Source organism: Artibeus jamaicensis, unplaced genomic scaffold (genome assembly GCF_021234435.1).
Source record: "Artibeus jamaicensis isolate MK-2021 breed Jamaican fruit bat unplaced genomic scaffold, CSHL_Jam_final contig_391, whole genome shotgun sequence".
NCBI lineage: Eukaryota > Metazoa > Chordata > Mammalia > Chiroptera > Phyllostomidae > Artibeus > Artibeus jamaicensis.
Window position 1 is genome coordinate 4,994,191 of NW_026521814.1, and position 25,362 is coordinate 5,019,552.

Genomic DNA, 25,362 nt, shown 5'->3' on the forward strand with positions numbered 1-25,362 from the left:
ATGGAGATTTGTTGCTCTCCTCACCCAGTTGAGTGTGATGGCCACACAGTACACATGCTCACTGAATGGTGTCTACCACCCCCCCTGACTAGTACAGTGAGGTTGTCATTATTCATGCATGCACATTCCAGTCCACTCTCCTTGGCTGCCAGGTTACATCGATGTCACACAAACCATTTTCACTATATTAACAATGGCTGGACTTTTCCCAGACAGACCTTGTATGCTCAATATTTGCTCCCAGGAAGAGATTTGCACATCTCCAGCAACTGCCATCTGACTCTCATCTGGCTCTCCTGGTAGGTGGGTTCTTGCAATGTACATCCTTGGCCCGGTGTTGTTTGACTATGTGACATGCTTTGTCCACTGGGAGAACACAGTCTTCAGTCCAACAGAAACTTTCAAGGCAATGTTGTAGTGCCACCCAGTCTCTTGCTCTTTTCCCTCTGCCCTGAGAATGGCAATGTGTCAAAAGAGGCTGCTCCTTCAGCCTGGGTCCTGGAACAAGAAGACACGTGGAACAGAGCCACCAGAGCCAAAAGGCAGCCACTAACAAGTTTGTAAATCACTGAGACTTTGGGGTTGACACAGTGAAGCTAACTAACCCGTCAGTGAAAGCCACTAATCAATGACCAGATAAGAAAATTGATTAAACAAATAATAAGAAAACACACTTTCTCTTAAACATGTAACTGAAATTTAGTTGTGCTGTACTTTATTAAGCTCTGCCTTTAGTCCTGCCATGAAGAACATGGTATTGTTAGGATTTTTTTTCTTACAGGGAAGACTAAAATACAAAGTAGAAGGATCATGGATAGCCCACACTATAAACCTTGGGAAAATCAGGATCTCTTCTTGGTAATTATACTCAGAATAATTTAAAGGGATTGCTTTGACAACCATGATTGGTTTGTATCATTACTGTGTATCATTGGTTTCATACACATTACTGTGTATCAAGAACACAATAATGGCCTTAATTATAAACAAGATATTGCTCTGGCTGGTGTAGCTCAGTAGATTGAGTGCTGGCTTGTGAACCGAAAGGTCACTTGTTCAATTTACCAGTCAGGACACACATGCCTGGGTTGCAAGCCAGATACCCAGTTGGGTGCATGTAAGTGCCAACTGATGGATGTTTCTTTCCCTTACCCCCTCTCTAAAAATAGATAAATAAAACATTTAAAAGGAGATTAAAAACACGAGTTATTTATGTCAAATTCTTTAGTAAAGAACTCTTCCATGTTAGATACTAATCTTATTTTGGTGGGTCTCAGAGATTTGAGAGGATATAAAGAAGCATGAGTCTAATCGCTCATAGCCGTGTCTGTGGTTGCAGATTTTGAGAACCTGAGTGGAAGTGAAAGGCACTAAAGCCTCAAGTAGGCCTCCCAGGCCTGTTCAGCTAGGAATGAGGAAGGCACTGCCTAAATCCAGGGTATATTTGTCAGGTTTTGAGCAAGAGGGGTTATTTGGAGAGCAGAATGTGTGGTGGCTGGTCTTGTTTATCTGCTCACTCTTCCCTTCCTCATTGCTCACCTTTTCTCTCCCAATGTTCCTGAGTCACCATTTCTTTCCTTTTCCTCAGCCCCTAACTCACTGCCATTGCTCATCTTCCCCACAACCCCTACCATCCCATTGCATCTGTAGAAATGTCAGGAGTGCACTCGATTATATTTTTATAAACCATTGTGTAAAAGTAATTTAATATAGACCCCACAAAGACACGGCCAGAATGAACGCCATTGCTCCTTCTGCCTTCTCTCAGCAACGTGAGTCACTTATGCCGGCAGGGCTGGTGAAGTGGGAGCCGTGTGGCTATAAGTAGCAGCCAGCGGAAATAGTGCTAGAGTCAGCATTTGTCCTTTTAGCACTGTGGGAATAATGGGAGGGAAAAAAACAGGCTTACTTGTTACAATTCCCCTTGAAGGAAAAAGGAGCCAGCAGTTGCATTAGTGTGTGATGATCTAACTGCCACCCTGAACGCCTGAAACTAATACAAAATAATACTGAATGTAAACTGTAATTGAAAAATAAAATTGAGAAAAAGAACATAGGCTAGGAAAAAATATGAGATACTGAGAGAAAATTGGTAATGTTCCCCTTTTGGAACTACCTACCTTGATAACAATTTTGGTGAAATAATGCAGTCAGAGTGTAAACCCCTTCAGGACTGGCACGTATGATTAGACTTCGTTCCTGAGAACAATATGGTACCTCTTCCATAGCATCTTTACTGGATGTCTAAGCATTAGTGTTCTTAAAGTCTCAGTTATTTTTAAAATTATTTTTATGATTTTCACCCTTCACTTTTGTGAGTGTTGCCTGGACAATTCAGGCTGCAAACTTTAACCAGTGTCATACACAGGTCTTGGTTAAAGTCACCCACTATCTGGACCGAGTGCCCACCAACTGATGGTTATCACAGGTTTGTATGGAGTAGGCACCGCCAGATGTCCAGCAGCGTGTCTGTCACAGCAGATCCTTCGTCAGGCCTCTTTCTGTCCGGGAAGTATACAGGTCCTTCACACATCAGTGTTAATTACTTTAAAGAGACTGCTGCTTACTTTAACTTATTGCTCAGTATCAAAGTAGGTCAAGTGCGTTAGACTGAGGGTCTCCGATTTCTTTTTTTGTGGAAAGAGGAAGAGTGTGGCGTTGGGTAAGGACGGTTCATTTCAGTGGAAGGACACCTGTGGATGAATTTTTTTAGTGGGCATTTTCTGACAAAGTTATACAAACACCACGGAGCGACTGACTAAAAGGCTGGAATGAGGATCAAGGGTAAGGTAGTAGTGCCAGAGAAAACTCATGGACTCCAGAATTATTCTTGAAGACATGCTTAAATAATGAGGGGAAATCAGTGGTGGGATTTATTTTTTGAAAATACATAATGGTAAATGTTATAACAGTGGCAAGCAGATTTTGACAAATGGTGAAGATATCATAATAAACTAATGAAACTATCCAACTTCACATTTTAAAAGAGAATCATTTTCTTTGAGGAGTAGGTAATTATGGTTATTTGAGCCAATTAAAAATTAGTCTGCATAAAACTTAGAGGAAGAACACCATTTACAAAGGTTAGGCGAGTACTGTGCTTGCATGTCCTACGACTGGGTCATGGAGCCCGTAGTGGGGGCTGTCTTTCCAGGTAGAAAAGCTTCCTTTCTAAGTAGTGGAAATTCCATTGTCATCTATACACACAGTGTCCAGATGAATGCTTGTGGTTAGAAACTCAATGTTACCATGAAACAAACCAAACTCCTACCTTTGACTTCTTTGGCTCTATGTCTGATGGATTAAGGGAACAATATATGAAAAAAATATTTAATATAACAAGAACCTACTGATAATAATGTTTTCTATGAACTTCAGTGTGTAACTAAAGCAGTGTTCTTAGATAAAATATGGAAGTTTTTGTTGTTGTTGTTTCAGCATCAAAAGCTCTGTCTTTGTGCTACCTCCGAAGTACACTGAACTTGTTAAAACTCAATCAACCCACCTCTGAAGTCAAAAAGGAAGCTGTGTTATCCTAGTTCCATTTCAAAAGACTCAGAGCAGTTCCTGGCCCATCAGAAACAATAAATGTCTCTTGACAGGAGAGTGGTAGAGGGATGGCTAGACAGAGCTCTTTAGGAACACTAGGTTTGTCTGGAAAAAGTCCAGGCATCGTTACTATAATGAGAACAATTTAGAATCACTGATGTAAACTGGCATCCGAGGAGAGTGGACTGGAATGCACCTGGATGAATGATGACGATGTCACTGTACTAGTCGGTGGGGACAGTAGATGCCATTGAGTGAGCACCTGTACTATGTGGCTATTGCATTCAAAATGACTGAGTGAGTAGAACTACTCTGCATCAAATTTTGAGTTAATCTTAACATTCCTCCCCAGAAACTATTTGGATGATTTGGAAGGCTGCAGCTGTGGGCAAGAGGTGATTGGCAGCTTCATCACGACAATGTGCCCTCTCATGCATCACGTCTTATGCAGAGTTTTTTGGCAAAACCCCCAGACAGCCCGGATTTGGTGCCCAGTGACTTCTGGCTTTTTCCAAAATTAAAATCACCTTTGAAAGGGAAGAGATTTCAGATTGCTCAATTCAGGAAAATAAGATGGGGTAGCTGGTGGCAACTGGAAGAACTGTGCAAGGTCCCAAGGTGCCTGCTATGAAGTGGACTGAGGTGTCATTGTCCTATATACAATGTTTCTTGTATCTTTTATCTTCTTCAATAAATGTCTCTATTTTTCATATTACATGGCTGGAAACTTTCTGGGCAGACCTCATATATGTTTAGGTTGCCTGAATCTTAATCTACCAATTGATTGGTTGCTAAAGTCACTGAAGCCACAGTTTATTTTTTTGGAAGGCATATCTGGAGGAAAGGAGAAATGAAATGACAGGGCAAATTAAGTTAACTAATTTTGTTATGGCTTCAATATGTGTAAATAATCATGTTTTTATTCATAACATTGGCTTTCCCTTTATAACAGAAATTTCATATAGACAGTTTTGGAAACCCAGTTCTTGGCATGGATGATATCTGTTTGCTCACATGTTAATTGGTCAGGTTTATTTTATTATAAAAATTATCAATGTAAGACTATCTTCTAAGGATTGGATGTGCATCTTTCCACATCCATGACTTTTTTCTTTTTTTCATTTTTTCACTTCACTCTTGACTCAGTAGGTCCATCTATACATGCAAGTTTCACAAGGAAAGAGAAACAGCTAAACCTGGACAGTCATATAATAAAAAGAAAAACACTCTTAAACACTGGTGTACATCATAAACCTACATACTCTTGAGAGATAAAGCCATTATATTTCCCCTTCAGTCTCAGAGGTGATGCAATAAATTCCTAGCGAAAGCCAGAAGTTAAATGGGGACTGGCTATATTTAGCTTTCCTTAAACACAGGCCGGCCATGAACTCTTCCTTAGTTACCACAGTCGACAGGTTCCGCAGTCGACCCTTGGACAACACAGGTTTGAACTGCTCAGATCCACTTACACACTGATTCTTTAGTCAATGCAATACAGTATTTAATACATGTAGCATATAAGATACGTATTAATCAAGTGTTTATTAGTAAGGCTTCCTATCAACAGCAGACTATTAGTAGTTTAAGTTTTAAGTAGTTAATCCAAAAGTTACATGTGGATTTTTTAAAATCTATTTATCTTTAGAGGGGAAGGGAAGGAGAGAGGGAGAGAAATATCAATGTATGGTTGCCTCTCATGCATCCCCTGCTGGGAATTGGACTGCAACCCAGGCATGTGTCCTGACTGGGAATTGAACCTCGATCCTCTAGTTTGCAGGCCTGTGCTCAATCCACTGAGCTACACCAGCCAGGGCTACACATGGATTTTTGATTGCAGGGGGTGTTTGGTACACCCAACCCCACATTATTCAAGAGTCAGCTGTATTGTCTTGACTACTCACTGGGCAGGAGACAGACTTTTTTGTATAAAATGTACCTATGTTGTACATATGTTCCATCTGACATAGTTACAAATCTTTTTTTTTTTTTTTACCTCCAATAACACCCAAAAGAGTAGTATGTACTTGACGGGCCCTCCAAATATTTTGGACAATTGTTCATTAAAATTCATATTTTAAGCAAAATCTCCTAAACATATTATAAATTCTAAAATATAATATTTTATATTATCTATTAGTTAATTCACCTTGATATTTGTTACTCTTAATCAAATAATCCAAGTTTAAGATTTCATTTTTCTAAGATTTGTGCTTAAGATAACATAATTTACCCAAGTCACTCAAACTACAATTACCTTTTACTTCAGATACTAGCATTTTATTGCACCACAGGCTACATGAACCATGTCAGACCATAATGAGCTAACCTGCCTTGTATCTTTATTTTTTTGTCCACTTTTGAACAATGATTTTTATGGGAAAGCACTAACCGGATCACCTCGTGGGGGAAGGTACACGGTGCACAGTTTTGCAGCCACACACTGATGCCGTAGAGATACTGCAGGGAGCTGGAGAGGAAGCATTTCTTTCCGGAGTGGCACTGCTTGCTTTCAGCTAAGACAAAAATGGGGTTTTCTTTTCCTTTCATTTTTTTAAAGCCCATACAACTAATCTAACATTAATTCCTTTAAACAGTGGCTACAAGAATTTATTTACCTTGGGAAATTGTCTAGCAAGTTTTAGAAATGAGAGACATAGCACTTTAAAATATTTTAACCTACCTAGTAACCAAAGCAGAAGGGCCTTACAAGAGGAGCTTTGATGCTACTGATTTGAAGAATGAAATGAGTGCTAAATTTATTGTATGCCTTATTTAGTCTGAGGTTCGTTTTGAGTTTAGAAACAGGGCTATGAAAGCATTAGGGACAAAATAGCCCTGGTAGAAGACATTGACTGAGCTACAGAGAAGGGGCTGACTGTCCTGTTACATTTTCAGCCATTACTCAGCACTCTGGGCATTTTCATAAACTGACAAATCTTGCCAGCTGCATAAGCAAGTCAAGACCCTTTTTACTGCTGCTCCATTATTTGTTTTTCCGCCAAAGAGGACGGAGAAAAGACAACTTCAGCATTAAGGAAAAGGCAAATCGTGCAAATATTCAATAAGAACTAAATCAACTCCATCTTTTGAGTCCTATATTTTCCTCCAACCCCCCCCTAAAAATATATGCATAATTACATTTGAGAACCAAAATGTGTGCCACATTGTGTCTGATAAATGTTTCTTTAAATGAATGAATGAATTAATTCATAATCAGTGGCTTATCCTAGGCCATCTGCTCAGTGCACAGGTCATAAGATAGCAACATCATTTCTCTCCCATCTTATTCTAGCACGCATTTTATCACCAAACAAAGAGAACAAAAACATACAGCCACAATAAAATTTTCAGAATTCATTTAGATTAAAATTCTCCTTTCTCTGAAATCCAAGAGTGTGCCCTGACTAATGTGGCTCAGTTGGCTGGATGTTGTCCACAAAGTGAAAAGGTCACCAGTTTGATTCTTGGTCAGGGTACATACCTGGGTTGCAGGTTTGATCCCCAGTTGGGGTGCATATGAAAGGCAACCAATTGATATTTCTCTCTCACATCCATATTTCTTTTCTTCTCTTTCTCCATCCCTTCTACTCTCTCTAAACATAAATAAATAAAATCTTTTAAAAAGATCTTTTTTAAAAGATTTTATTTATTTGTCTTTAGAGGGGGAGGGAAGGCAGGAGGGAGAGAAATATCAATGTATGGTTGTGTCTCGTGCATCCCCTACTGGGAACTGGCCCTCAACCCAGGCATGTGCCCTGACCGGAAATTGAACCCTGGTTGTTTGTTCTGCAGGTCGGTGCTCAATCCACTGAGCTACACCAGCCAGGGCTAAATAAATAAAATCTTGAAGAAATCCTAGAATAATAAATAAATAAATAAATAAATAAATAAATAAATAAATAAAATCTAAAGAAAAGAAATCCTAGAATGTGACATAAAATTGCAATTCAGTGTAGATTTTTATACTTGTGAACTAAAATTATATGTCATATTGCTGGTCATTTTTCTAATAAACACTGAACTTTGAGGCGATAAACCACTACATCCATGAAAATCATCTGGGAAGCTTTTTGAAAATGCATAGTCTAAGATCCCACCCCAAGAGTTGGTGTTAGAGCTCTGAAGTGGGGCCCACAGTCCGTCCAGGTGGTTAGGACACAGGGCCTGTACTTTACCAATGGGCCAATATTGAGAAACAATGGTACAGAAGAATGGTCTGAGCGAAGTATCCTTAACAAATATCAAAGACAAGCTTTTGGTACCTAAGGAATTTAGTTAATTCATGCAAGTATTGGTTTGAATTTATCTTTAGTCATAAAGATAAATTGATGATTCAATTCATTTAAATTTCAGAAGAGATTGTTTTTGACCCAGAGATTTATTTTCTTACGGATGAAAGTTTGGTGGTACAATCACTACATTTCAATGAGACCATCCCAGATCAAATTTTGTTCTAATTCTTAATAAAATTGTGACAGTAAAATAACTTCTTGATCTCTCTCACCTTCAACTCCATCATTTATAAAATGTGAATGATTGAACACACTTTAGGCACTTCCCAGCCTTCATACATTTGTGGAAATTGTGCCCCATTTGTAACTCATACTGAAAAATGAACCTAGACAACAGTGTGTATATCCCTCACATTCCCATCCCATTTCCATGACCAGAGCCTGACAGGTTAAATGAGGACACGCCACAGGGGAACCAATCCCTAAGCTTAACTGAGCCAAGACCATTCTCTTCCTGGAGAATATTTACACTGGAGTAAGACTGAGTGAGTCAGAATGTTGTGGGAATCTGAACTGAGTGATCTAAAGTTGAGGCTGGGAAAGTGATACCTAGCCATGAGCAAGCAGAGGACACCAGCCAAAACAGAAAAAGAGAGATAAGCAGAAACAGAAAGCAATATGCAGCCACTGAGAAAAAATGGGCTATTCTGATCTGGTTTTTGACTTCCCAGTTCCTGTTCAGGCTCTTCATGGCTTAGCTGTGCTTTGGTCAATGGGATTTCTGATTGTATTCATACAGTACATAACCGATTTTACTTATACTGGCTTGAGTGTCTTTTTAGTTCTTGAAATTCCATCAGTGTTCCCTGGCCAAAATTTTTTAAAATGTAAAAAGGCTATATTCATAAAGGTCCTTAGATTTTAACTGACTAATTTACAGAGGAAAAAATGGAGGTTCAACATAGTTAAGCATCACAGATGAGCACACTATTCTCACTCAGAGAGTTTGTGGGAAGTTTGACATTTGCATTTGGGTTTATTGTTCCACAGTTCAGTGCTCTCATTTTAAAACCAGAAATTCAGGCAGTGAGGCTGATATTTTATTTTAATCATTTATTGTTCATAGATGCTTTCTCACTGAGAAATAGAGTGATCTATTTTTTCATAATAGTAGTCTAAAAGAATCCTTCCAGGACAAATCTTCCTCAAAAATAGTTGTTAATATAATTTCAAGCACTTGGACAAATATTTAGTTGAAATCTCAGAGCTCTCTCTACATTAGAAAGGATGGGAAAAAAGTGTTACGAGGAAAAAAGGCAGCCATTATATTGCACCTTAAACATTAAAAAGAATGTCATTTGGAGAGTGACTGATTTTGAGGAGAATGGTATACTGGTAGGTCTGTCAGATGCGCAACCTACACCTGGAAGTTCTGACCCACTTAATGAGTTGAGTGGTTGAAAGTGTTCTTTTAAATGATCAATTCAGATCTTGTATAATATCTGCCAGAGAGAACCACTTTTAGTGCAGCTGACACTAAGTTGTGCTCATAATATTAAATTGTGCCAAATTTATTTTCCACATAAAGTCACAGCTTTACATGTTATATAATCTTTTGGCAGAAATAAGGACAAACATTCAGAATATGGCACTTCAAAATTCAAAGAATCTTGGTATAAAAATATCTAGTGTTTTAGATGTTTCAAAGTGGGGCCAGAAAATAAGTTGGACATGGTAAGAATACCAGAAATTTCTATTCAGTTGGCATGGGCCTACAGTTGCTAGGCATATGTATAGTAGAATAGAATTTAACAAAAAATAAAAAAAGATCATTAAATACCAATTGGCCAATCAGTCAATCACCAAAGAAACTATTAAACTGCAACTATGCTAAGTTACACACTAGAGGATGGATGGCCAACAGAGACTTGCATATGCTCCCTTTAATCTCCAGCTTTCCTGTGCAAACAATGGTCTATGTAACCCACTATGTTCCCCAACCCTGTCTGTCCCTTTAGGGGTTAGAAGTGCAAAGCTAAATTCAAGGTCCAACAAAATTTACTATTATACCTGAGCACCTGGCAACAACTTCGCCATGCTTATTATTCTTTATTATTTTAATTTATACTGCATTTGATGTTGTAATTCAGATCAAATTATGTTTGAAAGTAGAAAAGAAACAAATCAAATGAAGCTTTCCTTTGCTACAATATATGCCCATTGCCAGTGACTTATCTTTCCAGTGATAAAAGATGCAATCTCGTATTCTCCTTGAGACAAACCTGCATACACTTAAAGGTAGGGTTGTCTCCCATTGTTCTCTCTTTACCAATCCAGTATCGTGAATACTATATAATCATTTGCACTGTTCATCTACTCCTTTCTGATTTCTTCCCAACGTCACTAATCTGCTTAGACACTCCAATAGAAAAATGGCAATAAAATAGCATAGAAAGGATGCTGGAATTTTGCATACATTTTCCTTAGTACAAATGACTGCCATCTTCTAGTAATAGGATACCTTTTTTAATTTAGCCTGTGTCTTTATACAAATTAATTTGACATTAAAAAAGATTGAAATGATAAAATTGATCTTTGCATGTAAAAAAATCCATGATTCTTCCATTCTTCCTGCAATAAATCAGAAACAATGTTGTTATTGACTTCCTGTTAAACACAAGGGCCTTGTTGATTCCACAAACTTGTGACTAGGTTTTCCATTATCTTGTTATTTGTATAATGTTGTTTATTTACAATACACCACACTTTGTCTTAACTTTACACACTAGAGTCTCTTTTGGCTTAATGAACCAGTTTCTAACGGTTTCAAAGTGATTCTGCTTCCTATATCCCTCAGATCTATTACTATCATTTCCTTCATACCACTTAAACTTTTATTGTCTATTTTGACATCTAGATCAGTAAAAAATTATTCAACAGTAATATTCTCTGGATTGATTTCAATGAAGTGTAATTGCTATGTTTCTCCAGGATATCATGAAATCATTGTTAACCATTCTGAATCACTCGCACATCACCTAACAGCAATGCGACTCAGACCAATGTTTGCAGGAAGTCAAGTTCAGAGCTAGTCTAAAGATCACAAGAATCTATAATGCCCACTCCTGCTTTTGTTTCATACTGAATACACGCCTTATGTACATTCATACCATAATCTTTTTTAAAAGTATATATATGGTAGTATTTATAATACAAATTCTTTCACAGAAAACTTTTTGACAGTCAATGTGTATTGTTACCATCAATGGATGCTGAAGTTTAACTTTTCGTGTGTGGTGATCTTTCATAATTCTGGTGTAAAAGTTCAGAATCAATGATGAAAGACCATGTACAGATATGCAAAAGCTTCCCTGAAGCACAGATAAGTGATATCTATTATTTTAATTTATATATTGTTTGATTGATTGACTTGAGAAAGAGAGAGAGACAGAGATGCAGAGAGAGAGGAACTGATTTGTTCTTCCCTTTACTTATGTATTTATTGGTTGATTCTTTTTTTCTCATTCAGTTGTTTATTTAACTCTCAACTTTATCCATAAAATATAAACTTGATGGAATCAAGGAAGAATTCTATGATATCAAAATTGCACTACTAGACATACAACTCACATACTGCCTAGAACACAGTAGGTGTTTGATAAATGCACAAATTAAAACCATAAGTGAAATAAATAAGAAACATTTGATGCATGGAAAATCTATAGTTTCACTGATTATTTTGCACTCCTTTTCTCTTTTTTTCTTCATGCCATTCATTGAAATTCTCCACTGTGATTGTAAATTTGTCTTTTTCTATCCATTCTTTTTCTGTTTAAATAGTAAAGGTATTTTTATATGCATAAAAATTAAAAATTATTATAGCTTCTTTATTAAACTCATGCTTTTTGTCCCAGATTCTTCTATTTTTAAATATTGTGTACAAAAATAGCAGCTTTATTTTCTTTTGGGTTACATGGGTTCTTAGTTTTTGCTTTCAACAGTTCTCTTTTATGTGTGTTTCTTGTCAGTTTTATTTTCTTTTGGTATTTCTGTTACAACATTTTTGTAATTTATTGGAATTTTTATTACATTATGTTTAGTGTAATCACTGAATTATTTGGGCTTAAATCAACTGTCTCCATATATGTTGTATATTTTTGTACTTTTTCTATGTTTTTATTATCACATTGCTTTCTTTTGATCAATGGTTGATTCTTGTATGTGCTCTGACTGAGGATTGAACCTGCATCCTTAGTGTATGGGGACGATGCTCTAACCAGCTGAGCTGTCCAGCCAAGACACATAGGGATTTTTATCTGTACTATTTTTGGTGACTATCAATTTCAATGTAAGTATGATTTTTGTAATTTTTCTTTGCTTTCTTATTTTTTATGATATTTAAGGATATTCAGTTAAGACAATGTTCCTAAAGCTCTTTTAATCACTTTTCTCAAAGACAACCCCCCAAAGTTGCCTTTTCATAAAGTTTATCACTAGAACAAAACATTATATTTTTACAATTACTGACAGAAGTTTCCTAAAAATACTATATACTTTTTCTGTCTTGTTGTTTAATAACTTACAAGTGTACACTAATGATATTTTGCTTCAACTTTTAGCTGTTTTCTTCTCTTCTTGCCTAGAAGGGAATGCCTAATTCTAGAAATCTTCATCCATCTCTGCCTCAACTTCTACTCCCTACTACTTTGCTCTTTCCAAATGCCAGGGCTTGAAAGACCTGCTTCTAATGGGAATCCATTGAAAAATAATTATACGTGAGGTCACCTAGACTTCATTTTGAACCAAGGAATATGAAAAAATATTTGGATGTTCAAAAACTTTTGTATTCAATTCTTGATTTTAGGTTATGTTCCAGAGACTTTGAGAATGAGAACACTTATACAATGAATATTGTTGTTCATAATTATTTTTATCACAGACCATACTACTTAACAGCTACATATATTTCATTTAATTTCATCAATCAGATACTTAGTGCTTATTCTTTGTGAACCCCTTAACTACTTTTACAGCCCAATATGGATCCAAATTTGCTGTCATATAGACTGTTAATCCCTTCATCTACTGGCATTTTTCCAAAACAAAGAGCACATCATCTTTAAATATGAATAAACATTCACCTGCAACTCTCACATTACCTAACTTTTACCTCCCATTATATTTACCTTTGAATGTTTTATTTTCTGTTTTAATCCATGAGCACTTCAAGAGCAGCATACATCTTTATTCTCCCTTATGAAGAGTGCTTTATTCAAGAAAGGCATGCAATAAATAGTTGCTAAATTAATCAATAAAGTTCAAAAAAACAATAGTTTAAACTCCAACAGCTATGACAAAATCAAAAGCTAAAATACAGAACATTTTAGAGTAAAAGATATTGTATAGTGAAATGGATAATTTATTGGAGGGTCTCAATTTTATAGTGACCAAATAGTTTTTTTTTTATATTTAGACATCTGATACGCACACACATATGGAAGTAGCAATGGTTCTTATTCTGATTTATTTTTTAATAGATAAGAAAATACAACTGTGATAAGAATTATTATCATCTGAGGTTTTGATTAGCAACTAATAGAACATTAGTCAACAGTTTTCAAAAAAGATACCAAGACAATTCAATGGGAAAATAATTTTTCAAAAATTGGTGCTGGAAAAACTAGATATTTTCATGCAAAAGGAAGAATTTGGAACCATGCATAACACCATACAAAATTAGTTCAAAATACACCATTGTTATAAATATGAAAGCTAAACCTATAACATTATTTGAAAAATATGAGCAATACCCTGGTTGGGTAGATCAGTTGGTTGGAGCGCCCTCCAAATACTCCAGGGTTGCATGTTGGATCACCAATCAGGGCACATGCAAGAGTCAGCCAATGAATGCATAGATAAGTAAAACAAAAATCAATGTTTCTGTTTTTCTCTGTCTCTGTCTCTCCCCCTTCCTCTATGTTCATAGCAGTGTTATTTATAATAACCAAGATCTGGAAACAGCCTAAGTGCCCATCGGTAGATGAGTGGATAAAAATGGTGTGGTACATTTACACAGTGGATTTCTACGCAGCAGAAAAAAGGATCTCCTACCCTTTGTGACAGCACGGATGGATCTAGAGAATATTATGCTAAGCATAATAAGCCAGCCAGAGAAAGACAAATACCATAAGATCTCACTCATATGTAGAATCTGATGAACAAAATAAAACCAGAGGCATAGATACATGAGACAGACTGACAGATCTCAGAAGGGAGGGAAGGAGAGGGTACTAGAGGAGATTAGCCAAAGAACATATATGCATATACGCACAGCCAATAGGCAAAGCCAACAGTGTGGTGAAGGCTTGGTGGGGCAGGGGCTTGGTGGAGGAAGTAAAAGGGGAAAAGTGGGGGATATCTGTAAATTTCAACAGTAAGAAAAAATAAAAAGTAAATACAAGCAACAAACATATCCTTGGATGAGGACTAAAACAATCCACAGTGAGATACCACACTGCACCCACCAGAATTACAATCATCAAAAAGACAGATAATAACAAATGCTGTTGGGAATGTGGAGAAACTGGAACCCTCATACATTGCTGGTGGGAATGTAAAGTGGTACAACCATTTTGGAAAACACTTTAGCAGTTTCTCACAATCTTACATAAGTATATTCTATGACTTGGTAATTTCACTCCTGAAATTACCAAGGGAAAGGAAAATATACATACATATAAAAACTCATATGGGAATATTCATACAGCCTTATTCATAATGGGCAAAAAGTAGAAACCTCCCAAATATCCATTCATTGGTGAATGGATAAACAAAATATTCATTATGCCCACCTAATGAATTATTGCTGGGCAACTAAAAATGATGAAGTACTGACACATGCTGCAGCACAGAGGAGCCTCAAAGATATGTTAATAAGTGAAAGAAGCAAGATGCAAGCGACGAAGTATTGCATGATTCCATTCATATGAAATATCAAAAGGCAAATGTATAGAGACAAATTAAATGATGGTGCCCCTGGCTGAGAATGGGAGTGAGAAGCGACTACAAATGGGCATTATGTTGTTTTTCAGCTCGATGGACATGTTCTGAAATCAAGTTGTAGTGATGGCTGTACAGCTCTGTAAATACACTAAAAAGCACTGAACTATAAAACAAGCTAACACCACAATGATAATCATGTCAGCAGTGATAATTATTTGATTCCCTTACTTTTTTTTATGAGAGTATCTTGATCTTTATCCATTACTTTTCTTAAGGTTTCAAGAAGTTGAGAATTTTGTAAAAATAATGATGACAACATCTGAATGAAGTCAAGAATGATTATTCTTTTTTAAAAATTTATCTCCAGAGGGGAGGAGAAGGAGAGAAGGAGAGAAATATCAATGTATGGCTGCCTCTCTCCTCTGGGGACCTGGCCTGCAACCCAGGCATGTGCTCCAACTGGGAATTGAACCACAATCCTCTGGTTCACAGGCCTGTACTCATTCCACGGAGCTACACCAGCTAGGGCTGATTATTCTTTATAAAATTACTATTACCTTAAATCTGTTTCTGCATTCATTCTATTATGATTAACATTTGTTGAGGAAAATCTGGCATCACGTAGATATGTAGGTGAGAAATTTTAATAGCCTTTTCACATAATTGAGAATAGTCATTTCTGATGGTCTACCAAAACTAGTCAAGTGGAATTTGTAAAACAATCAATAAACTCATCTCTACTACACTAATATTTATTAATTTATGTTGCCATTTGAATGGATCTATTATCCATGCATGATTTTGTATCATTATCCATTGCTCATTTGTAAAATATCAGTTGACTAAATTATGCAGATCTATGAAATGTTGAAATATTTCATTATTTCATTATCCATCTGCTAACATCACTCTTAATGGCGTCAGAATATCCTTTGAGTTTTGAGAAGCTGTTGAGCTCATGGTGACAGATACAAGTTTTCCAAAACTCTCATTTTTCTCTTAAGAGTTCAAACATTCTCATTGGTAACAAATACTGTCCATTATTTTTCTTAACTACAGGCTCACTTCATTCATTTTCACAAAAATCATCTGCCAAATAACCAAGTCTGAATAACCACAATTTGTCTGTCAGTCGTTCTTTCAAGTAAAAACATGCCTCGTAGAAAAGCAGCTAGCTCAGCATGCACCTCAAACAATTGCACATATTTTTCTGTTTTGGTTTTTTTTTGAGTCAACTATCATCCTTTGGCATGTGACAGGTATTTTTTTATGTGTACTTTCCATTTCAGCACACAAAATACTTAAAATGTGTACTCGCATGTCTAAATGAAATAGTATTAATATGTTTTACTGATTCATCAAGACATTTCTTTAGTAAAACTGGCTTTTAATTTAATGACTTATTTGTACAGGGAGTGAATGACAGTGAAGACTACCATGGCTATTACTAGGTTTGGTTTCACTATCTTGACAAGTGTTAAGGTATTAAGGCTGGAAGTTTTAAGCGTTCTTGCACCATAAGTGCAAATGCCAACATAGTGAAAAGGGCAAAACAATGTGTTTGTATAATTATGAAGATTGTTTTGATGTGATGAACTCCCTAAAAGGTTTCAAGGGAATTCAAGGTGGTCTGTGGACCATGCTTTGAAAAATAGCTGTGGAAATCATGCTAATAATTTTTTATTTCTTGGGTTATATATTTTATGCATCAAAGACTATGAATATAGGGAGAATACAACTGTAGAAAATTTGTACATAACCAACTGAGCAGAAGAAGAGTTAGAAATGAAATGAAAAAAAAAAAACAAAACAAAACAGAGAATAAAACAAAATGCCCCAGAATGAAAAAACAATAAGAGTAAAAGAGGGCAGTAAGATAAGGTTTGGCCCCAGAGAAGACAGAATTGTGATTCAATTCTTTCTTATTCATAGAGAGTTTTAGGAGATTCCCCCTCTTATTTGTTTTTCTTCCCTTACTTTTATTTAACTTACTCACTGTGTTTACACTTCCTTTTTTGGGGAATTTCTTCAAAAGGTACTCTTGGCTTCATTCATACAGGCTGATCTACAATCCTCCAAATGCTTTTTAAAAATGGAGTGCAATCTTTCAGACTCCTCAAATCACCCAATGCCTGAAATACCAAGGCTCAGATACCACTAAAATTATGGTACTCAAGACCTGAAACCAGCTGTTGCCTCTCTGGTTTTGTCCCAAAAAACTGACATATGTAGTCCAAAATACCACTGGCCTTTTAAAGGGCATATCACATTCCAGGGTAATATCAAAACTGCTGCCTGGTAGCATTTGTCAAGCCTCAAAGGAACCCTTTCCAGGGTTTTCAAATTCACTGACTTTCTTAGATTGGAATTTTTTTGTGTAACAGAATTCTCTTAGTTTTCCCTTCTCTCTGAATAAGTAATGAAAAACCCTGGATTCTGGTTTCTTTTGTGTATTCAACATTTTTAAAAATTTCTTAAATTATTAATAACTGCTTAAAAATAAGCCAGATATTGTTATCTAAGCCTTGTCGTTAACCATTTACTTCCCTTCACACAGATTCCTCCCACCACACCCTAGGCACAGATAATTCACATCTCCAAATGCAACTCCATACACTGACTACCCTCACTGCCCCACACTACCTCCTCTGGCTCAACACTGTTGATTCATTCTTGTCATTCCATTTGCTAACATTGGTGAGTTTATAACTTGATGTTGTCAATTTGATTAGTTTTATTTTATATAGTTAAAAAATTTATGTGCATCCTGTTAGTATTTACAGGTATGTTTGTTTTTGTTTTTTAGTGCTTTCAACTGGAGGCTGATTTTTACTAACATTGTGTATTTAGACTATTTTCAATTTTGTTTGGGTGGAATTACTCTTCCTGCGTGGGGAACTAGTTTGGTGGGACTATCAGTGAAGGGGCCCCGTTCAAGTTCATAATCCAAACTTGACTACCAGATACTCACTTCCTAGCATTCTAATTTTCAACCTTACTGTCAAAAAAGTCCCGAAAGCAACAGAAATGATTCATCTCAGGAGATGACAGCACCTTGCAGAAACTGCCAAAACGTCCAAAATCTAGGCTACCTGACTATCTCAGCACTCTTTACTCTTACCATATCCAGTGTCTAGATTTTAAGGCCCTCAAGTCTGAGCTGCAATAACATTCTAAACATTGCTCTTATGTTTAAATTAACCTGTTTCAGTTGCTTATTAAAATACTTTGAAATTAATTATTTTATTTACACATTCCTCGCAACTACCCAATATTTTATATGGTTTTGTCACTTTTCTCATTGAAACAAATATGAGCCTTAGGTCAGTAAATTTATCATAGATTATAAATATAAACATGACATTAGAGGTGTATAAGCGATCTCAATGTCACTACCATTTCAATTCTGCTCACTGTTATTCATCATGCCTCTTTAATACAAACCTAATTAACTGCCTTCAGTGGACTATTAACAAATACACAGACAACTCTATATTATCCAGTGGGAGGGAGTAATAAAATAATAAAGAAACACTATAGTATAACAACAGTTCTACTAGCAACAAAAAATGACTTATCAGTTTCAATCTTCATGCTCATTATTTTAGCAATCATAAGTATAGCCAAAGACAACTGCTATGGACTGAATTGTAATCCCTTCAAAATTCATATGACGAAGTCCTAACCCATAATATCTCAGAATGTGACTATATTTGGAGATAGAGCCTTTAAAGTGGTGATTAATGTAGAATGAGGCCATTAGAGTGGGTCCTATTACAATCTGACTGTTGTCCTTATACGAAGAGGAAATTTGGATACAAAAAGACACTAGGAATGCACACACACACACAAATATGTGAGGGCACATTGAGGATGCTGCCTGCCATCAGTAGTACAGAAGAGAGGCCTCTGAAGAAAGCAAACCTGCAAACACCTTGATCTTGGATTTTTTCTATTTCTTAAGTTATCCATTCTATGATATTTTGTTATGTCAGCCCCAGAAAGCTAATGAAACAATCAGATCTACTTGAATGGAATTTCTCTATGTTAAGTCCTATGGTTTCCCCCAATGGTGTTTATGAAACAAAGCAGACTAGCAATGTATACCAAAAAGAATGTGGATAATGTGTATAAGTTTTGGAAAGCGGGTATAATACAGTAGAGATATTTCTTAGAAATGACTAGTACTCTTTCTCTAAAAAAAATTAGCTCATTACTGAATAGCACATCATTATCATCTTAAACTTCCAGTACAGTAAAAAATGAATATAATTTCAATCAAAAATTTTTGACATGAAGTTAGGTCAAAAAAAGTGTTTAACAGTTAAGGGCATTTAGGTCAATATTCTCTTACTGTAAAGCTACGCAGATTCTCAAAAAAAAAAAAAAGGAGGCTATCACAGCTCTTTTCCTAGATAATACAGTTGTCCCTAGCACCTGGCATATAAATGTATTACTGAAGTAACTTGCTAAAACATAGATGCACATAAATATGGCACAGTCAACAACGCGAACAAGGCAATTCAATGGGGAAAGGACAGCCTTTAAAACAAACAGTACTACGACAACTGGACACCAATACGGAAAAGAATGAAGTTAGACCTTTTCCTCACATTACACACAAAAAAATTGGCTCAGAATGGATCACAGACCTAAATGTAAGAGGAAAAGCTACAAAACTTGAAGGAAAAAATATAAAAGTAAATTTTCATGTCTTTGGATTGGGCAGTGGTTTCTTATACATAATATCAAAAACACAAGTGACAAAGGAAAATAAATAAAGCCGAAGATGATAGAGACTTCATCAAAATTAAAGCTAAAATTGTAGATGAAGTACCAAAGGAGGAACAGGCCCTATGAAAGGTCAAGGACTTTTGACCACTTGTAGGGATAAAACAAGACCCAAGGTCTAAATTAGAATAGTAACTCACATTTGCTGGATAAGAGCTAGCAGGTTGGTAGATAACTGAGAAGGAGTGGGAGCAAATAGCCAGAAAAGATTAAAAAAATAATTACAATGTAAATTTTGAATGAACAGAAATATAACAAGAAAAGGTTTAATATAGACAAAAACGAAAGCTAATGTTTTTACTTTACCATGTTACTTTGAGGTCAAATTAATATTAATAATATGAACAAACATGTTAGGTCAGGCCTAGTAACATATTAAATAGACATAAAGGTCAGGCCTGCGGGGCCCCAGCCACTCCAGGGGACATAACAAACTGGTTTCCACCCTCAGCATCTGCTGTGCTCTAAGCCTTCTCCGTTCAGTCATTTCAGGCTGAGTCCCCCAGCGCAAATAAGACCAACTGGGTCACGGGGGTTGTTTTTATTTCGACTGATTAATTGCAGCCATCTAATCAATAATTTCATTCAGGCAGACTTTTCTCATCAACAGTGTCTTTTAAATACTTTTCAGTTTGTTTCACTGTATTCCAGGAATCGTAGCACTTTTTAAAGAACTTTACAAAAACTGTTAAAACTTTGTGTGTGAAAATGACTGGTTTTTTTTAAACCTAGGAACTTGTCACCATTAAATATAAGGCTTAAATTGCTCCTGGATTTGTTTTTTGTAAAAGCCGGGATTAGTTAGAGCACACAGACCAACTCCACGGGTCGGGCCAGTCACCTGTTCGCCTGCTCTCGTGACTGCTCACAAAACAGGTGCCATTCCGTATACCCGTGAGACGCGGTGCCCCTCGGGGCCTTGCTGTTTCCTCCTTTTTCTCTGCCCAGAATGCTCTTCTCTCACCTCATTCAGCTAAAAAATGACTTTCTGCGCCTCCTAAATAGCATTTTTTGTAACAGCATAGAAAATTCATTTCTGACCTTTTCTCCTTCCTTTCCCTGTGATTCAAACTGGCCTCATCTGGCACACTCACTCACCTGCCTCCCTCTCCCTTGTATGTCCCCTTCTTTAAATATTGATCCCTCAGGACAATGAAGTTCTGACCCACATCAAACAATCTCAGGAACACAGCCTGAGGTCTGTTCACCCTAGGGACAGAGCTTCAGTCAACCTGGAGATGGCTTCAGTTGTGTTTCGGCTCCAGGCCCAGAGAAGCGGCAAAACCAGAAGTCATGGCTGACATCAGGGCCAGATGCACCTATCAACTACCCCCCACGCTAGTGCCCACCAGGCAGTAGTGCCCACCAGGCATGACCTGAGCATGACCCTAAGTCCCTTAGTCACCAGGATAAATGATTTAACTCATCCCAGGGAAGGGGAAGGGGAACCCCCTCGGGAGTCAGGTCATTAGCATGAGCTCACCTGTCTTCTGGCCTGGACCACTTCTGAAAAGCAAACCCTTACTTTCTGTGCTGCAAACTCTGTTCTTGTCTTACTGAGCTTTGAGGTGAGTAGACAAATGGACCTCTTTAGTCCAGTAACATTGTCTTCCTTCCTGCCCTCACTATTGCCTTACCCCTGCTACATTTTTCTTCAAAGAACATATATTCACTATTATTTCATTACACATCGATTTGTCTGTTGCCTACCTCTATCACTATACTGAAATCACCCTGTGGGCAGGAATTTTGTTTACCATATTCCAGTAGCTAGGGACTGTCCTTTACTCTAGGAGGGCACTTATTATTTCTTTTTAATGAATGAATATAGTAGATTTAGGGAAATCATTCTAAACCAAAGTATTTTGCAATTTGCAGCATGTAAGAAAACAGATGAAATTACAGCCGCCAGGTACAGAGTACACCAAGCTGAGTCCTGAGAGTCAGGGCTAAGCCAGCGGTGTCTCTACCATCACTCTGGTGACAGGACCGGCAGGAGCTCAGACGTGGCAGCCAGACGCTAATAAACTGTCTGACCAAGGGCAAGTTAACTTAACCTCCCTGTGCCTTGGTTTCCTCATCTATAAACTAATGAGCAAATATTTGTAAGTGCTGCTTGGAATAGTGGCTGGTACCAAATAAATGCTATATATATTTTTGTTATATAAAATAATGAATAATGTGAACTTCAAAACATGGCCCCCAAAAGTTGGAAAAGCAGTGCGGGGGGAATATGGCTTCACTATTTTTCTGGCCACAGTTACTCTCATAATAACTCTTCCCCACCTCTACCCTATGCCAATGTAATCTAAACTGAGCTGTGAAATGTCCTTAATTGACTAATCAGAATTTCAAAGGGCAGTGATCACTTCACAATCACAGCCCCATTGAACCTGAGTTGAAGATTGCAAGAGCTTCATTGCTGATTCCCATTCTCCCTCACTCCTCTCCTTTCTCAGCCTCTCCCCTTCCCTGGTAGCTGGAAGATCATGTCTTGGTACTTACAGGGAGGAAGTGACAGGATTGGCCTCTTCAACTACACAGAGGAAGATACCTGGTATGGGCCCCAGAGGCTAAATTTTGGAGGGATGCCATTATGTGTCAAGCATATACCAGTATACACTGGTGAGGACTGTCTGGTCTGTAAAGTGTTAGGGATAACTCCAAACAAGCCCCAGGTTTCCCCTCAATCCCCAGAGGATGTGCTTTTTCTCTCCCTGAATCTCTGGATTCCTTGACAGTGCCCTCTACACAAGGAGACAGAGTTTGTTACTGGGCTCCTCTGCGAAATTCCAGAGTTTTCCTCTGTTGGTGGCCAAAGAGTTTACTTCTGGGGCTCTAGTCTGTTCCTTCACTCTGGTATCTCTGCTTGGTAAGGCAGAATCCTGCCCCCAATGCCTTCCTGGATACTGTATAATTAGCTAGGCCTCCAATTGTGCCTTCCTCTCCCCTCCCATAATGGAGAAACCCTCTCAACCATGTCTTAAAGGGAAACTGTCCTAATAAATGAGTCTCCAGATAGAAAATATCACAGCAAGTGGGGCCAAGTAAATGGAGACTATTAGTATCGGCTGCAAAATCACCAGTATGAACATTCTGGATGCACTGGCTGCTTAAAGAGATATTTGGAAAAACAGGACAATGTCAAGTGGGAAGAAAAAAAGTCCTGAAATGAGTTGCAGTGAGTTTAATGAAACTAATTCCTTTGCTGGGTTGGTGTAATACATAACCAGCCACTCGGCTCCGTTCTAGCGGTGTATAATGTTACTTCACCCTCTCCACTAAATTGTTTTCCGTAAATCTCTGTGGCCATCCATTCCTGTCTACACATTATGTTCCTAAAATAGACACCATCTAAAAATCTCTTCAAGGAGCTTTGTGGAAGGCCTGAATTGCAACACTGCTCCTAGAGAGGAGTGTGTGCGATGGCTTGATAGGAATTTCAGAAGCAACCACCATGAAAGGAAGGTTTGCAGGAGTTTTTCCCCACAGTTATCCTGTTTCCCAAATGCCCAGATGAGGGGAGAGAAAGCGTCAGACACCCGGGGAACGTGCAGAAGCTCCAGTTGCATCACCCTGGCATGCCAGGTATTGCAGCAAATAGGAAAGGTAAGCTACCCACTGCTCCTAAAGCAGGAATCACCAACCTCAGCACGGAATTTTCCTATTTCTGTTTGGCAACATCCTCTTGGGAGGATTTAAAGTGTTTTATAGAGAAATGTGTTCTGTTACTACACTAGCGCATCGGAAACACCACGTGAACCTGTAAATCCATAGAAAAAGCAGCCACATTTTGTAAGTGTAATAACAACAGTGGCTGGCAATTTGCAAGTTTGCTACTGCATCCCAGAAATATTTAGTCACCTGCACATATGAACAGAACGGTACCCTGCCTTGGCTTTAGGTGTTTCCTCAGACACGTAAAAAGCCCTAACCACCCTCTTTGGACGGATTTGTTACAGAGGAGTGATGCCCGTCAGTGAGGAGCTGAAGGGAACAATAAGAAATATGAGAAGCGAATGTGGTACAGGGTGGCGTTAACCACACGCCTCAAACAGGTAGGAGGGAGGGAATCCATGATAATGAAGCCCTTTAAAAAAGCCTCCTGTCCACCCAGAGGCATTTCTTGTGCCAGTCTGAAAACCAAGACGGTTCACACTGGGAACGGAACAGCATCTGCAGTATCATTGCTGACAGTGACCTCTGTCTAATTAAAAGTAACTCAATATCTCCCATTTAGCATTCTACAAAAGAAAGATTCTTGCCCACTTCCCTCAAACTCTCTCTTTTTTTAAGCATGGTCAGTTGGAGTTAGGGGGAATAAATCATTGGCTCTGTCTTGCCCAAGCCATGAGGCATTTCTCCTCAAAAGCCCAGCCTCTGCCTGAGGAGGCTAAACACCCCTGCAATGCTAGGATCCAGCAGCAACCCCACTGCCGTCTCTTCCTGGGCTGAACACAGAGATCTAATTTTTGCTCCCTACCTAAGAACACTATGACCTCTATTCACAGCTAGTCCAGTTCTAAAGCACCAGTGAAGGAGGGGGCTTCAAAAGGAGACCTTGAATAAGGTTCAAAGCAAGCAAAGGCATGATCTGGCCAGGTTCCAAGCTATTTCAAGCCAAAGAATTGCATCTGGTATCAAAATGCTGAACTGCAAAACAAACCTGATTTCAGATAGTAGAAGGTTGGGAGAGGAGGGGGAGGGGAAAAGGAGGAGAAAGGGGAGAGGGAGGAGGGGGATAGATGGTTACAATTCGCAGACAAAAATGGACTTCCTGCTTTGCCCAAAATGTATTTTCATGGGCCCCTTTTCCAAGGGAATAACTGGAATGAATATGTCTAACATCGCAAAGAAACAACCAGATAGCTTACCTGATAAAAAGGAAAATTACCCATCTGCAGTGAGGAACTGCATCTTCCAGAGACCAGATGATAATAATGTGCCTTCAGTTGCAATTGTTCAGATTCCTTCTTGCAAAAGGTGACCAAGTAGTTACAAGGGCTGCAGTCTCACCGGGACAGAACACACGTACAGAAATACACACAGGCACACGGATACACATGCACCAGAGACCTCTGCAGTCTCCTCTCGGCTTCATCCTGGCCTCACTCTCTGGTACCTAATACAAATCAGCAAATAGCTTGTTTAAAAAAAAAAAAAAAGAGGAAGAAGTCGAGGTAGCACCTTGCATTATATCACCATCTAGTGGCCCAACGTTAAATATGTTCTCCTCGGCCGCAGCGTTTATCTGTTCTTTCTCTTTTCTCTTAGGCCCCCCTTTCCCTTTCGCTCTCTCATTCCTCCCTCTTGGTTTCTCCTTCAGTCCTAACTGGACTATCATATCAAACACCTAGTGACTCAAAGATTAAAAAGTTGAAAACTAAATTTTGATATCTTCAAATATAGCAAATAATTTGTGTTGTTTTTCCATGTTATTTTTGTTTAAAAGTATTACTTTATTCCTATTATGAATCTTTATAATTTATAGAATTTGTGAATAAAATTTTATTTGTGTTTCTTTTCCACCAGAAAAACTCAGGTGGCCCTTTATTACAAATTTATGGTTCGCCATTGGAAACCTTAAAATTTTTCTCATTTTTAATATTGTGTTTAAATATCAGGCTCTGTGCTGTAGTGAACAGCTCAGAGTGAGAAGATGGGAGCTTTACTTCAAGTTCAACAGCAATTACCATCTGCCTTTGGGCCAGTCAATGAACTCTTCTGTGAAAACTTACATTTTCTCCATTATCTTCATCTCCAATTAGAAGTTAAACAAGACTAC

At 37.8% G+C, this 25,362-nt stretch overlaps 1 protein-coding gene across 1 annotated transcript in view; it reads right to left on the reverse strand.

The window, feature by feature from the left end:
- The window catches only part of LOC119047640 (sodium channel protein type 1 subunit alpha), a 107,245-nt gene extending 82,579 nt beyond the window's left edge, over positions 1-24,666 (reverse strand). Inside the window, exon 1 of the mRNA XM_037143082.2 lies at positions 24,452-24,666. The gene's annotated coding sequence lies outside the window, so the exon portion shown is untranslated. The remainder of the gene's footprint in view (positions 1-24,451) is intronic.
- Positions 24,667-25,362: the final 696 nt, after the last annotated feature.